Source organism: Euprymna scolopes, chromosome 25 (assembly GCF_053919585.1).
Source record: "Euprymna scolopes isolate OS-2025 chromosome 25, ASM5391958v1, whole genome shotgun sequence".
In the NCBI taxonomy this organism is placed as follows: domain Eukaryota; kingdom Metazoa; phylum Mollusca; class Cephalopoda; order Sepiida; family Sepiolidae; genus Euprymna; species Euprymna scolopes.
This window is the reverse complement of record NC_136506.1, coordinates 29,253,542-29,271,121: the sequence shown is the minus strand read 5'-3', so window position 1 is coordinate 29,271,121 and position 17,580 is coordinate 29,253,542. Positions and strand designations below refer to the sequence as shown.

The window sequence follows — 17,580 nt, the reverse complement described above, 5'->3', positions numbered from 1 at the left end:
CTGTGTTTCACATTCAGTTCGTCAGGCTGAAGTTTGAAAACTTATTCTCATCATTAAACGCACACATTTAATGGACGCATCTTTACATTTTTGCTGTTTGTTTTTATTATAATTCACGTCTGGTTGGTTGGTTGTTTTTGTTTTACGCCATATCAACCCTTTTCAGGTTATTTAATGCCGAATCCAGTTATTTTTAAGTACAATTCTTAATAGAATATTTTATTTTTCAAGTCGGTTTCTATTTAACCAATAGTTGGGACCCTAAGAGGTACTACCACTCCGGTTCAGAGTAGATCTGGGAGCAATGGCAATTAAAAGGTGGCTCCACACTCCCCAAAACCCGCAGGCTGAGGCCTCACCATCGGATATACTTTAAGGTCATACCCAGAACCTTTACATCTGGTAGAAGAAAGGATTGCCTATTTCTTTCTTGGCAATTAAAAAAAAAATCACGTCTGGTACGTCTTTACAATACCCCCTCCGTACCCCCCTTCCTCAATAATAACCCTTTTGTTTCGGAATATCGAGATATGGACTGTTGGTTTATTCGGCTTACTGTTCTCAATTTAGATCCATGGCGCAACGGATAAAAACGCTGAATTATTCAGTTCTAGGTGGCAGGCTTTTACATTTTTTTTTTACTCGAGCCCGTGACGTAAAGGATAAAAGCACTCAGTATAATCAGTTCTAGGTGACAGATCTTTCCAAGTTTGTATTTGATTTTATGATGATATACATTTGGTACGTTTTTGCAATAATTCTACCATAGCGCCCCCCCCCTTCTAAATAACCATTATGTTTTGGAATTTTAAGATGTGGATTTATGTATTATTTGCTTTAATCGGAAACCTGTTTTCAATTTAGACCCATGGCACAATGGATAAAAGCGCTAAATATAATCAATTTTAGGTGACAGAATTTTGGAAGTGAAGGTTCAAGCAAGCTACCTTCGTGGATTAAAAAAAAAAAAAAAGACACCGTGCAAAATTTGTGCGCTTTTTTTTTTACATGAGGGTCACCACTTATCAAGTCCTCGAGGCCACTCGAGGATAAGGGTTGATGGGTATACATTGTGATTTTAGCGTAATAAACTTTAGTGAAAATTTTATAACTTGCATTACTTAGGGGGACGGTTCAGCCAGAACTTGTTAACGTTGGACTTGAAGACAATCAGATTGTAGTCAGTCGGAAAGCACGCAAACGGAATACAGTTCAACAGGCGTGCAGTTCTAAGAAAGATGCCCTGTTTATGGAATCTACGTTTAGATGTAGGCACAGATAAAGAGTGTGGGAAATTGTTGATAGTAGTTTTGGATAGACGCGTGTTTTTCGTGAAAGTCTGGCGAGGGGGGGGGCGCATCTGCAGCATACCAGACGGCATATCAACTCTTTTCTGGTTATTTAATTTATGAAGGCATTCATTTAGGTAGACGTCTTTTACACTTTGGTTTCTTGATACGAGCCTAGTTCAAAAAATAAAGCCACCGATCATTTTTAACTGAAAAGAGCTACGAAGATGGTAGTAGTACTATTAAAACGAACGACATATTTTGCCTGGGAATTTATTTTTTCCGCATACTCACTACCCCCCCCCCCCCATGCATTTTTGTCATATTCCAAAAGTAAAGCCTCCTATTAAAATATCAAAATGTTGAAGAGCTATGAAGACAGGAGTAGTACTAGAAAAACGAACGATATTTTGTGCTCCAGGAGTTATTTTTCTACATAGTCACCACCAATATTAATGCAATTTTACCAGGACTTCAATAACGCACATCTACTTCTGACGCAAGGTTGATTTCTTAAAGTCTAACAGCCTCAATATCTGCAAGACAGATGAAACGTTGATACTATGAATGCATAAGCTTAGTCATCATAACAATAGCAATTTGCAATCACCTATGATTCATTTAGGCGGAACAAAAATAGGAGCCATTACTTTTGGGACGCTCCTCGTATTCTCGAATATGTCTTTGTGGTGTAACTTTCTTTGTATTTCGCTCCAGTTAGTTATTTTCTAAAATGCATCTGGATGTTTCGATTTTGGAGTTTGTTTTCAATAGGGAATTGAAATTATTTGAATTATTCGGACTACTGTTCTCACATCGTGTGATATTCATACAACGTTTCAGCCGATGTAAACTCCGAACATCTCCAGGTTATGACGGAATAAGAGCAAGCTGCCCTCGTGGATTTTTTTTTTCTTGGGAGTCACCACTTATCCAGGTTTGAAGGCCACTGGAGGATAAAGGTTAATGAATGTAAGGTGGAAGTGTGTGTTTTTTACACAGGAATCACCACATTATCACGGAGGCCACTCGAGGATAAGGGTTAATGGGAATATATTAGTCAATGTGATTATGGCGTAGTAAACATAAATAGTGGGAATTTTGTAAATTGGATTACTTAGGGGGACGGTTCATCAAGAACTTGTTTACGTTGGACTTGAAGACAATCAGATTGTAGTCAGATGGAAAGAAGGCAATCGGCAGGTAATCACTAATAGTGTAAATTGGGTAGAATTTGATTTTTTATGAGGACAGCTAAACAGGAACTTGTTTACATTAGATCTGAAAGCTACTATGTTGTATTCAACCGGGAAGCATGCTAGCGGAACAGTGTCCCAAAAATCGTGCAGTTCTGAGAAAGAAGCTTTGTTCATGGAATTTGCGTTTACATTTATGCACAGATAAAGAGTGAGGAATAAAAAAAATACTAGATTAGTTACAGCCACTCTCAAAAAAATATTACTTGGGAATCACCACTTATCAAGGGCCGAATGCCACTCGAGGATAATAGTTAATGCATGTGAGGTGGTGGTGTAGTAATCACTAATGGTGTAAATTGGGTAGAATTTGATTATTTATGAGGACGGCTCAACAGGAACTGGTTTACATTAGATTTGAAGGCTACCATGTTGTATTCAACCGGGAAGCATGCCAGCGGAACAGTGTTCCAAAGGTGGGCGGTTTTGGAAAAGAAGCGTTGTTCATGGAATCTGCGTTTACATTTAGGCACAGTGGGAAAAATCATATATAGGGTTGTGGCTAATCAAGTGTATTTTTTTTAAATGAAAAGTTGACAAAGGGGAGGGAACCATAGATTAAAGTTCAGTCAAACACTTGCCATGGAAATAGAGCAGAGACAGGCTCGCGACGTCTCTTCTGCAGGAAAGAGGTTGCAGGGAAGAAATAAAAGGTTCCATTCGAAATTGAGTACAGCCACGATCACTGAGATATAGAAGGCCTGTTAACTGAAAAATGCCTGCAGGCAATGTAGGTAAGATTTGTCAAACTGTCAGTGTCGATACTATATGAAGGCATTTTTTAGAAAGAGCATTAAAACATGTTTAGAAAAGCAAGGAACCCAATTCGATTACCAATGAGACTGAACTTTATTCAATATAAAATATAAATATTATCTATGTAAAATTACGTCATTTTAAAGCAATATACAATCTAATACTGATAAAACTGAATTATGAATTTAAGGAACAAACAAGTAAACATAAAACACAAACAATTTCTAGCCTTCGGGAGAAGATCACAGTGTAGTATCTGTTCTGATGCTACAATTCACCTTTTCTGCCCTCGGCTGGTGGAGGAGAAATCCTTTATGACTAAGACAATTTTTATTTTTGTTCCTATCCAGAGTACCCTTATTGGGGAGCTGGATTTTCCCCACAAAATTATATGTTGAAATATTTAAATAACTATTACTTTTAATACAGAAATTATATTTAAAGTTTTGGTTTTCTGTTTTTCCATGTTCATTTTTTCCCCATATTTTTCATCAAAATGTGTAGCGTATTTTCATCAGTTACATGGTTAGGAATCCTATACTCCGCTATAGTCTTCATTTTCATATCAGTGCAGAATACATGAATACAGAAATGAAGTTCACATAACTACAAAAAGACAATCATACCATAATGTGAACATTGGTTAAAAACTAAGAAAATCTAGGAAACATCTACAATATTAAATCAGGGTGGTGGTAAATTTGGAAGGGATTATTATTATTATTATTATTATTATTATTATTATTATTATTATTATTATTATTATTATTATTTTTATTATTATTATTATTAGTAGTAGTAGTATTTCACTCACTTGGAGTTGTCTCACAGGCCATCATCAGTGATCGCTCACTGGCAGTAACCTGTGGTATTCGCTTGAGACCGAGCGACAACAAGTTTCCCCAGATTTCCAGGGTTCTCCACCCCTTGACCACTCGTGCAGATGATTGCACGTTATCGCAACATCCGTTTGCCATTATTATATTTTCCGCACTAAATATTTTCATTTTTTGTTACGTTTATATTTTCATATTCGAGTAATGCTTTTAGCCTTTTTTTTCACAAAAAGTTTTCGTGATTTAATAAACCAATGGAAACCTTTTTTGCATGCGCTTTTTAGGGAGCAACCATTAAATTAAAACCCGTTTACGTAAAATCCACGTTCCCCGTGAAGTACCTTTTTTCTATTATTGTAGTAGTAGTAGTAGTAGTAGTAGTAGTAATAATAATAATAATAATAATAATAATAATAATAATAATAATGCTTGTGTAGTGTACACACCGTGCTATATTTTAGATAGGATTTTCAAGTTAAATTAAATTTTTATGGTATCTTTTTTTTCATTAAATTGTTAGGTGAAAGTGCAGAATAGTTAGAAAGTCCCCTGCTAAGAATGGCTTTCTAAATAATAATGTTATTATTTCAGCACGGCAATAGTTATTTATAAGATAACCACAAGAAAATATGTTAACTAAAATTTGATGTACTGTTAATCTTGGTTCATATCAAAACTTTGATTTAAACTGATTAATTAATGAATTTTTAAGATGAGAGAATAGAGAATTTCCTATTTCATTTTCCATTTCAGTCATGTAAATTATTTACAGATAAAATGTTATAAAACAAACAAACAAAAACTAAGTTTTAAATATATTTCAAAGAAATAAATTACGCTCGGTGCTAAAATATTGAATTCATCGATCGTTTTTGTTATATATAAAAAAAAAGAAAAACTGTCATGAAAAATGCTTCTAATTTTAAAATATTTGGAAATATTCAATGGAAAGTTTTATATATTATTAAAAGAACGGACTGAAAATTATTCTCATATAAAAATTGTTTGTTTTGCAGTTTAAAAAATAAATAAAATGAAAAATTCGACTTTCTTTGATAGAAATAAAAGTTCAAAAACAAATTCACTTACTGTTATATCTTGTTAGATTAAAATTATCCATGTGCAATTATAATAATTGCAATGATATAATTATCAAAATGGAGAATTGTTTTTTCTCTTTAAGAGAAGAAAAAACATGCACGTTTGGACTATCTTCATAAAATTACCATAGTCATTCTCTAAGGCAACGAAACATATTTTTTATGGCCACGTGGTTGAATACAGGAAACATTAGGCACCCTTTACCTACATGTTGATCTGGTAATGACGTCACGCTGTCATGTTCATCGGCCCCCTCTTTCGGTAGTCGTGGTAGAACTCCCCGAATTCAACACACAGATTCTAGTGTTCTCCAAGATGCATCTGAAGAAAAACGGAGGTTACGTTGGCTGAAAAATTGTGAAAATAACACAAGATGAGAATCTAACGCCCCCCCCCCCCAAAAAAAAACAAAACAAATACACAAAACAAAAACAAAATAAACACACAAAAAGAACAACAAAAACAAAAACACAAACGAAACAAAAATAAAAACAAAAACAAAAACGAAAACGAAACCAACCGTCTTACATTTTTAGATAGGTCCATTTTTCGTATGGCTAGTCTGATAAGTCACAATTCTTCATTTCATATAAATAAAAACGGTAGAGACTTTTGACTTTTATCATTGGTTCTACCGCATTTTTTAAAAATAAATTATTTAGAGGAGAGGGACACGTGGAATTAATACTTTGGTACTGTTACAACTTTTGAACCAGATAAAATCGATTTTTCGTTCGCCCTTTTCCGACTGTTTACGTAAATAATCGGAGGATGCCGAAGCGCTTATCCAACCAGAAGACAAGAAAAGGAGACGACAAATTAAGTTGTAAATTACAAATCTATTGAAAATTGCTGATTATGACAAATTCTCCACGTATAAAAAAGAGGAAAAGGCAAGAAAACACTAAAAAAACCAAAAACAAAAAAACAACAACATTAAAAACAACTGTTACTAAAGGCACTAAAGGTTTTGTTTATGATTAGAGTAAATAAGGTTCAGTTATTGTCTTCTTTAAAAGCTGGTCAAGCCCTCCCCCCAAAAAAACATTTTAATTCAACTTTCTTGTAAGAATATATATATATATATATATATATATATATATATATATATATATATATATATATATATATATATATATATATATACATATATATATACATATATATATACATATATATATATATATATATATATATATATATATATATATAAAGTTGTCTTATATTTTTCTTAAAAAACACTTTTGAGAGGTTCAATATATTGCTTGTTTTTAATGTTTCATTATGTTTTTCTTTTGTTGAAACATTGTCTCGTTTTGATTTTGACGCCGATTTATATTCATTCGGTCTTTTCCGTTTACGTAATTCTACATCGTCAAAAGTCGTTTTGTCTGATTCAAAAGCTGTACCAGTACAAATTATTGATAAAAAAGATTTTTACAATTTTTTTTACACACGTTTAGCTATTACATGAGTACATTCACGGTCATCTATTTTTTAAAATAAAAATCGATCTTTCTTCGAATTTTATAAATCTAATATATAAATGCTATATGTCTGTCTGTCTTTCTGTCTATCTGTTTCCATATTTTCAACCTCTATCTCTTTCGAAAATAAAAGTCGCAGAGCGGCACCAAGCCCCTCAAATGATTGGATTTTTTATGAGCCGTCCTTTTATGGGTTTTTAGCCGGTTAATATAGTCTTTAATATATCAAGAAGGGGCCAAAATTGCAAAAATCGTTATACATTTTGTACATTCATCTTAATTTATTTTTAATCTGTTCATATGCGTGTCACGTCGGTACAGAGGTAACGTCATCTGCTTGGAATATTACAGGTTTACATTCAGTTTCAAGGATATCCAACAATGAATTATAACAGATGACAAGAAAAAGGAGCCATTGATTCTATATGATGCTTCGGTATATAACGTCTTCAGATATGAAAAAAGATAAAGAAAAAACAAACAAAAAGCAAAAAGCAAAAAAAAAAAAAAAAAAAATGAAGCAAAAAAAAGCAAAAAAAAAAGCAAAAAAAATAACAAAACACAGATGTTTTCATGTTACAAGCAAATGAGGAAAGAAAATAGGCAGAGAGGGAAAAAAGCAAAAAAAAAAATAATTGAAGCAATTAAAGCAATTAAAGCATAACGACAGTTTTTCTTTAACCCTCTTCCCCCCAAACAAAGCACAGTGCCCCCCCTCTCTCTCTCTCTCTCTCTCTCTCTATATATATATATATATATATATATATATATATATATATATATAAATGCGAGCATGAAAAGTAATATGGTTAAGCTTAAACATGGAAAAGGACTAGTTGTTAGAACTAGAAAAGAAAAGGACAAGATATTCTAGTAAAAAATATAATAAATTTTTAACTTATATATTGAAGCATTAAGAATTGATTATATCATGTTATAAATTGAATTAAAAAAACACATTACTTTTCATGCTCGCATTTTTCTATTGTAATCCATGATTTTTCAAGGCTTCCAATAAAGTCACTTGTTCTTTGTTTAATTTCAGTCTTAGTTTTTTGCCCCCATAAACACATATGTAATAAAAATGTACGACACTCGTCTGCTTTCAGTAAAGTCTCCCCAATTATCTTCCTTTCATACTTTTATTCTCTCTGTTTCACTTGTTACTTGCAAAAAAGCAAAAGCGTTTCTCCGCCTTCCTCTTCAGATGGAATAAACAAAAAGATGTTTATAATCTGTTCTATGACAATTTGAATTTTACATAATGGAAACATATTTGAAATTTACATAATAAAAACATCCGAATGTTACATAATAAATACATATTTGCATGTTACATAATGAAAACCTATTTTAATTTTAAGTAATGAAAACATATTTGAATTTTATATGATAAAAACATATTTTAATTTTACATAATAAAACCTATTTGAATTTCACATAATAAAAACATATTTTAATTTTATATAATAAAACCTATTTGAATTTTATATAATAAAAACAGATTTAAATTTTACACAATGAAAACATATTTGAATTTTACACAATAAAAACATGTTTGAATTTTAAAAAATAAAAACATATTTGACTTTTACATAATAAAAACATATTTGAATTTTACATAATAAAAACATATTTGAATTTTACATAATAAAAACATGTTTAAATTTTACATAATAAAAACATATTTGAATTTTACATAATAAAAACATATTTGAATTTTACACAATAAAAACATGTTTGAATTTTACATAATGAAAACATATTTGAATTTTACATAATGAAAACATATATAATTTTACATAATAAAAACATATTTGAATTTTACATAATAAAAACATATTTTAATTTTTCTTAATTAAAACATATTTGAATTCTACATCAGTAAAACATATTTGAATTTAGCGTAATAAAAACATATTTGACTTTTACATAATAAAAACATATTTGAATTTTATATAATAAAACATATTTGAATTCTACATAATAAAAACATATTTGAATTTTACATTTTAAAAGCATATTTGAATTTTACATAATAAAAACATATTAGAATTTTACATAATAAAAACATATTTGAATCTTACATGATGAAAACATATTTGGATTTAACATTTTAAAAGCATATTTGAATTTTACATAAGCAGAAAATGTTTTGCATTCTTCAAAAATAAGATGATGCTAACATGTTTTAAATGTTAATGAATTGATATGTTGTAAAACGGAACCGAATATATTCGAACTTGCTAGCATTTTAAGTTTTTTTAAAACGTAATTGTTAGATTCGACATTAAATAACTCGTAAATAAGTGTATGCCGTAAAAAATAAAGTAAATACACACGCGTACAAAAAAATCTGAGATTTAATTTGTTTTTTTGAAAAAAAATGTTTACTTATATTTTCAACTCTACAGTACGTTTCAATAAAAAAAAAAATTGAATCTGTTGCTTTTACCCACACGAAACCGTACATGTTCCACACACGTATTCTCTCTAAACAATAAATAAATAAATAAATAAATAAATAAAACAATCATTTGACACCAGAAGAGAGCAAAATGCTCATAAGTTATTGAAAAAACTCGTAGTCGACCGAAATATTTGATTAATATTATTATTTCTTTTATTGAATCTGGGCAGGAGCTGCTAAAAACAGCCTATCCTGCCTTGACAGAGTACAAAATAGACTTCGTGGCTTAGTGGGGGGGTGCCCTTTTCTCTACCCTGCAACCTCTCTCCCACAGAAGAGACGTTGCGAGCCTATCCTTGTTTTATCGTTATTTCCATGGCAGGTGCTCGTCTGAACTCCAATCTCTGGTCTCCCCTCGCCAATCCTTCACGAAAAACACCCGTCTAGCTGAATCCACTGTGAAAAAATTCCCCCACTCTTTATCTGTGCCTAAATCAAAACGTGGATTCCATGAACAAAGCTTCTTTCTTAGAACTGCACGCCTGTGGAACTCTGTTTCGTCTGCCTGCTTCTCACCTGACTACAACTTGGATGTGTTCAAGTCTAACGTTAACAAATTCCTAATGAACCTCCCCTTAAGTAAACACTTCATCAAATCTCCACACTAACGTAATGCACTTGCAATAACCCTTATCCCTGAGTGGCTTGCGGGCCTTGATAAGTGGTGACCACTGTGTAAAAAAAACCCCCAAAAAACACAAAGAATGGTTTGTATTGAGTAAAATCTTTGTTTGGAAGGATGAATAACGCGTAAGTTGAAAAGCAAAATATTCATTTCAACTTGCCGACATTTTTTATTTCTCTCTGCGCATGCTCAAATTCTATTTATTTCAAGTTGTTTAATATTAATTCTTTCTTGTCTATCTCTCGGCATCTACCTTCTGTAGCTCCGTATTATTTAAGTTTCGATTCTCGTTGATGGCACCCAAGTTATTTATTTTTAACTTTTGAAATGAATACTATATATTACGTATACTATAATATTTAATGGATAATTGACTTTATAATAATAAAAAAGAAATTAGCACAAATTAAAATATATTTAAGCGTATTTTACGACTCGGCGAGACCCCCCCCCCCAGTAAATAAATATTAAAAAAAAACTCTTGGTCTCAGATTTTGGTTTAAAAAATTGATTTCTTATATTTACTATAACTGTTTACTTATTGGTTAAGAAGCAATCTCTAATTTGATTTTATCTTTACCTGGTAAAAATAGCTGTTAAGGGGTCAAAATTGAAAAAAACACATTGGAACTCGATAGGCGTAACTCATTTTAAGTGCTTGTTTATGCATGCGCAAATATATATTTATACGTTAAAGCCGGTTAAATTTCACCGTTTTCTTATTCTTCTGACGATAGATCAAATGGTCACGACTAAGTCTGGAGCACTATAGGTTTTAATTTCGATTTTGACTGACGGCACTCGAGTCATTTTTTCTTTAAAACCTTTGAAATCACTACTATATAGTGGATCAAGGCAAGGCCGCGTTCAGTTTTGATAGACTATGGATACGCACAAAAGGATGTTTGCCCGTGAAATTTTTTTAGCAAAAATTGCACAATCGCCAACCACACCTCTCTGTTTTAAATCCCACTTGCAGGTATATAAGTTCATGACGGCTGGAAACAATGCCGAGATAAGCGGAGAGCACATACAGCGCCTGGTATTCCCCAGTGCTACTGGTTAGGCTAATCGTTACTTAACTTCGGTGACCTGCCAAGCACTGATATGTCAACATGATTATATCACATATCATAATGGGTCTAATATAACAATTAATAGAGTTTTCCTCTATCATAATAAATGCAAAATATGCATGAATTAAAATATCATATTTAAGCGTATTTTACGACCAAGCAACGCCGGGTAGTCTACCCGTTTAATAATTGATTAATCCGACAAAACAGCGAGTTAAATCTTATAGTTTAATAGTCATACTATCTGAAATCAAAGAGGACCAAATATGTGAGGTATTCCAACAATTCTATGCTAAAATTGAGCGTTATTAAAAAAAATTATGGGAGTCGATCAAAAGGCTAATATGAATAACTTATTATATATAAATACTTCTGACTTGCCCGACTAGCAGCAAAATCCCACCCTTCCACTCTAGATGTTCCTAGATACGAATGAGAACGCTCACGATTTCATACGAAATAAAATGAATTATGCTCAACACAAAAAAATGCAAGACAAAAAACAAAAAGATGCAGAAATTTAAATGTAATGTGAACAGAACTCTTGGTGACGAACTGCTTACTCAGAATTCCCACTTTAAATCTGGTCACTATCACAGTAGGCGCTTACATATCAATAGCAGTATGCATTGTTTGTGGGGAACGAAAGGAAAAACGAATACTAAAACAGCCTATCAATTAAAAATAGAACTAATGAAGGCCGGTCGGCCGTAAAATAAGAAAACGGCCGCTGTTTTATTTGCTTTCATTTCCGCGACAGTTAATGATTAATTAAGAGGCAAGTATCGGCGACTACACTAACGATCTTGTGAAGTAATTCTTTTTTAATCTCTCAACTTGCTCAAATCTTCCAAAGTGCCAAGAAGTCACAACTAATGGTTCATATTCACGTTTATGAGGTATTTTAATTGCACAGTGCCTACCATTGATTATCTTTATTACTCTCTTTTCTGCTCAGTTTTTTTTATTAACGAGCAAGGATACTCGGCAGTACCTGGGCCATAAATGTAAGATATTTTTTATTAACTCTCTCCCTCTCCCTCTCTTTCTATCTCTCATTTCTTTCTCTCTTTCTCCCCCCTCTCTCTCTCTGTATATAATTATTTCCTATAATATATATATATATATATATATATATATATATATAATCATTATAATTATAATATATATATATATATATATATATATATATTTATATATACACACAAAATAAACGCTTCGTAACGTAATGGATTACGCGCCGGACTTTAATACACATAGTCCAGGGTTTGCTCCCTAGAAACAGTCAAGCTATGCTGAAGAGAGGTAGCATCTCGAAACATGCATGTCCGTAATTACTGTATTATAAAAATATTAATTAAATAAAAAATATTATTTGTTTACGTCCAAATAAAATAAGGGCGATTTCCTAAGAAAAAAATAGATCTTCAAGGTGAAGGTCAACCGTATTATTGTCTAAAAAATCAACAACGAATCTACACGCACGGACGCGCACACACACACACCTACCCCCCCCCCCACACACACACACTATATATATATATATATATATATATATATATTAGAATAGAAAAATGCGAGCAGGAAAAGTAATATGGTTAAGCTTAATCATGGAAAAGTAAAGGACTAGTTGTTAAAACTGGAAAAGGATAAGACAAGATATTTTAGTATAAAATATAATAAATTCATTACTTAAAATATTGCAGCATTAAGAATTGATTATATGTTATAAGTTGAATTACAAAAATTCTGCACGGGCATCATCTATATGCACTGGGCTTCCACTGGACAGACAGTCAACAAGAAATACTATGTGGAGGTTTTAAGGGAATCCAGGAAGAAATTCCTTCGGAAGCGCTAGCCCTCTTCAAATCGGGTCAGTGCATTTCCACTAGGATAATGCATCGGTCCACAACTTCATCCTTGTCACGGACTATTTGACCAAGATGGGCATCAAGACAGTACCTCACCCTCTCTATTGTTCAGACCTTGCTTCTTGTGACCTTTTCTTATTCCCTAAGCTCAAGGAAAGACTTATAGGCTGTCATTATGAGACAATTGTGGAGATGGAAGAGGTTTTGACAAAGCTCATTGACCCGCTCATACTAGAGGACCCCAATGCGGCCTTCCAAAATTTGTTGGAACGGTAAACAAGTGCATTATAACCGGAGGAGATTACTTCGAAGGGGGCTAAAGTTTCATGCATGTACTATCAGTAAAAGAGGTTATACATGAAAAAGTCTGGAAACTTATTGAAGGCCCCTCCTATTTATCTTAAAATTTATATCGCTTTTCTTCCCTCTCATCCAGTCTCTCTATCGTTCTCTCTTTCTTGCTTTTCCTCTTTTTCCACAGCCCTCTCCTCCACCCCTTTTATACCTCCGCCCAGCCTAGTCCCCTCTCATGTTTTTAAAATAATAATAATATAAACCATTCATCCCTTTTTATGAAATAGATAACATTTCAGTGTTAGGGAAAAGCGACTTTCCTTACGAAACCTGACCCATTTGAACCCCAAAGAATGAATATTTCTTTTTTTTTATGCATCTTAGATATTAATTCTGCGTAACATCGATAAAGAATATTTCAACGTTGTGGTTGTTTGTTTTTTAGTTTTTGACTTTTAGCTAGACACATGCACACAGACAACTACCCGTTGTATATAAAAGATACGAGCTTGATTTAAAAATAAAGTATAAAGGTTTGTCTACGTTTTTTATTTCGTCATGTATGTGTCGGCTATAATTATGATTTTATTTTTCAAAATATGATTTTATTTTTCAAATTATGATTTTATTTTTCAAAATATGATTTTATTTTTCAAAATATGATTTTAGTTTTCAAATTATGATTTTATTTTTCAAAATATGATTTTATTTTTCAAATTATGATTTTATTTTTCAAATTATGATTTTATTTTTCAAATTATGATTTTATTTTTCAAAATATGATTTTATTTTTCAAATTATGATTTTATTTTTCAAATTATGATTTTATTTTACAAAATAGATGCTTTAACTGCAAAATTTTTATGGGCAAATCTATTTGTACACACAGCAGTAGTAGTGGAAATTTGGTAAATTGGATTACTTAAAGGGATAGCTCATCAAAAATTTGTTTACGTTTTTACGTTGGACTTGAAGACGACCATATTGAAGTCAGTTGGAAAGCAGAGAACGGAAAACAGTTCCACAGGCGTGCAGTTATAAGAAAAAAGTTTTGTTCATGGAACACACGTTTAGGCTTAGGCACAGATAAAGAGTAGGGGAAATTATTGATAATGGTTTCAGATAGACGAGTGTTTTTCATAAAAGTTAGGATACAGGGGACCATAGATTGGAGCTCCGACGGACACTTACCATAAAAATAACGATACAAAAGATAGGCTCGCAACGTCTCTTCTGTGGTAAAGAGGTTGCAAGGAAGAGAAAAGGACATCCCCCTCGAGACTACGAAGTTTATTTTAAACTCTGCCAAGGCAGGATAAGTTGCGTCTTGCAGCTGCTGCCCAGATGTGGCAACAGTACTCCATCCTTGGACGTATACAGGTAGAGAATTGCATCAGCAGTGAGATATCTGTGGGAACGGTAGAACAATCCCACTATTTTTCCAGCAGTCTTGGCAACGGATTTTATGTTGATAAGTGTTTTCGTTTTTAAAGTTTACAATGGTCGTTCCAAAGGTAAGGCTTCCTATTTTTATTTAAAGCCAAATCTTAAAATGTTGAAGAGATACGAAGACGGAAAATGGTGCCAGTAAATCGAGCAATCTTTGCTGTTTCAGAATTTATTTTCCACATAGTAACCACCATTCTCAATGCACGTCCATGACAGAGGTTGCTTTCTTGACGTCTCACACTGTCAAAATCTGCAACAGAGAGATGAAACTTTCGTCTCATGAATGCATGAGTTCGGTCATCATAACAATGCAATTTGCAATCTACTCTGATCCATTCTGGTGGAATGAAAAATAGGAGGCATTACTTTTGGAACCTCGCTCGATATTATCGATATTAATTTTTTGGATACAGAATTGCTAATCTGGACCAAAATGCAAATGTTGAGATGCTATTCTTTTCTTCATTTGTTTCGTATAAGTATTATATTAGAATATCGGAGATGGGTATATTTGCCGATGACACCACTCTCTATAACATATATGAGGGGAAAACAAATGAACACATGTCCAAGGAAATGGCAGAAACACTAGAGGATGACCTCCAATCTGTAGTGGAATGGGGACAAAAATGGATGGTCACATTCAATGCTGCTAAGACTAAGCTTGTTTCCTTCAATAACTACAAGAAACCTTCTCTACCACCAATAGCAATGATCAAGAACACATTGCCTGAAAGTACTTCTTTTAAACTCCTCGGCCTAACGTTTACAGGGAATATGAACTGGAATAGATACATTGAGAGCATTGCCAAGGCTGCTGCAAGGAAGGTTGGCTCCCTCTACCGTGTTAGAAAACTACTTACGCCTGAAAGTATCCTGTACCTCTATAAGGCCACCATTCGTCCATGTATGGAGTACTGTTGTCACATCTGGGCTGGTGCATCTGCTGATTGTCTCTCGCCCCTGGACAGGGTTCAAAAGAGAGTCGCCAACCTGATAGGTCCTGAACTGTCATCTAGGCTTCAGCCTCTGTCCCATCAACGAGATGTTGCATCGCTCTGCCTGTTCTACAAATACTTTAATGGTGAATGCTCTGACGAACTGCAAACGCTTGTACCTCCTCGACGTAACTACCCCCGACAAACCCGACAAGCTAGTAAGTCTCATCCTTTTACAGTAGAGATTCCTAGGTGTAAGAAAGCCTTTTACTCCAACAGTTTCTTCCCCAGAACTGCAGGTCTTTGGAACTTCCTTCCGGGATTCTGCTTTCCCAACTGTGCTGATATGCAGAAGTTCAAGTGTAATGTGAACAAACATCTTTCTACTCATCTCCCTTCATAATGCCCCTGCAAATTAAGTCCCTGATAGTAGCCCCCTGCTTCAAAGTGGCACTGTGCCTTGTTTGGGGCGAAAATTGAATAAAAAAAAATAATTGAAGCAATTAAGGCAATTAAAGCATAACGACAGTTTTTCCTTTACTCTCTCCCCCTCCAAAAAAAACAAAGCACAGTGTCCTCTCTCTCTCTCTCTCTCTCTCTCTCTCTCTCTCTCTATATATATATATATATATATATATATATATATATATATATATATATATATATACATATATAAATGCGAGCATGAAAAGTAATATAGTTAAGCTTAAACATGGAAAAGTAAAGGACTAGTTGTTAGAACTAGAAAAGAAAAGGACAAGATATTCTAGTAAAAAATATAATAAATTTTTAACTTATATATTGCAGCATTAAGAATTGATTATATCATGTTATAAATTGAATTAAAAAAAAAACACATTACTTTTCATGCTCGCATTTTTCTATTGTAATCCATGATTTTTCAAGGCTTCCAATAAATTCACTTGTTCTTTGTTTAATTTCAGTCTTAGTTTTTTGCCCCCATATACACATATGTAATAACAATGTACGACACTCGTCTGCTTTCAGTAAAGTCTCCCCAATTATCTTCCTTTCATACTTTTATTCTCTCTGTTTCACTTGTTACTTCTATTTTCGAATTAGTAGTAGCAGTAGTCACTGACGCGATGTGGTCGCTATGGACACCAGTCATGAAAAAACGTCGCTTACCTCTTTATATATTTTTATGATTTTGACCACCAGAAAATTCATCATAACTTTTGTTTTACCGAACGAAAATTGAAAAACATTTTTTCACAATCTAGCTGAGAAGGTGATCTAAAAATTGTAATAATTGTTTGAAATTTGGTCGAAAAATGAGTGAGCGGTGAAGCTTTAAAGCAGTTCTAAATGACTGACACTTAACCATATATTAAACAAACATTACCCTGTTTGAACGATGTATGTATGTATGTATGTATGTATGTATGTATGTATGTATGTATGTATATATATATATATATATATATATATTTACTTGTCATCCTTTTTAATATATATATATATATATATATATATATATATAGTAAGTTTTGAAAATATATAGCAATTAAGCTACACAGAATATTTCGCGTTTCATTCTGGTGAGAATTCGTCAGGATTATGCCATATATATTTCCTTAATTTACTACCTAGCTCTACCTATGCATTGAGCACTGTTAAAGTAAATACTACCTATGTATTGAGCACTGTTGAAGTAAATATTGAGAAATTTACGCATAAAATTATGTCTTCGTATATTACTTTATGTGATTGAATGAATTAATCATATATATATACAAATCATCTCTGTGGATATCTAAGCAAGAGAGTTCATCATATATATATATATATATATATTAAAAAAGGATGGCAGGTAAATTTATACACACACACACACACACACACACATATATATATATATATATATATATATATATATATATATATATATATATATAAGAATTAGCGGTAATAGCACAAAGTGTGGTTGGTTTTACACAAAGCCTTCACCACTGTAAACAAATCATCTGTGTGGATTTCTAAGCAACTTAGTTGTTGTGGCGGAACCTCATACGCCGAAATCGACGGGAGAGTCCATCATATATATATATATATATATATATATATATATATATATATATATATATATATATAATTTTACCTGTAAT

The 17,580-nt window shown here is 32.6% G+C and overlaps 1 protein-coding gene across 1 annotated transcript in view; it reads left to right on the top strand.

Annotated features, from left to right (window-relative positions):
- Positions 1 to 11,785: 11,785 nt before the first annotated feature.
- LOC145247306 (organic cation transporter protein-like) overlaps positions 11,786 to 17,580 on the top strand; it is a 75,918-nt gene continuing 70,123 nt past the window's right edge. Inside the window, exon 1 of the mRNA XM_080108928.1 lies at positions 11,786 to 11,903. The gene's annotated coding sequence lies outside the window, so the exon portion shown is untranslated. The remainder of the gene's footprint in view (positions 11,904 to 17,580) is intronic.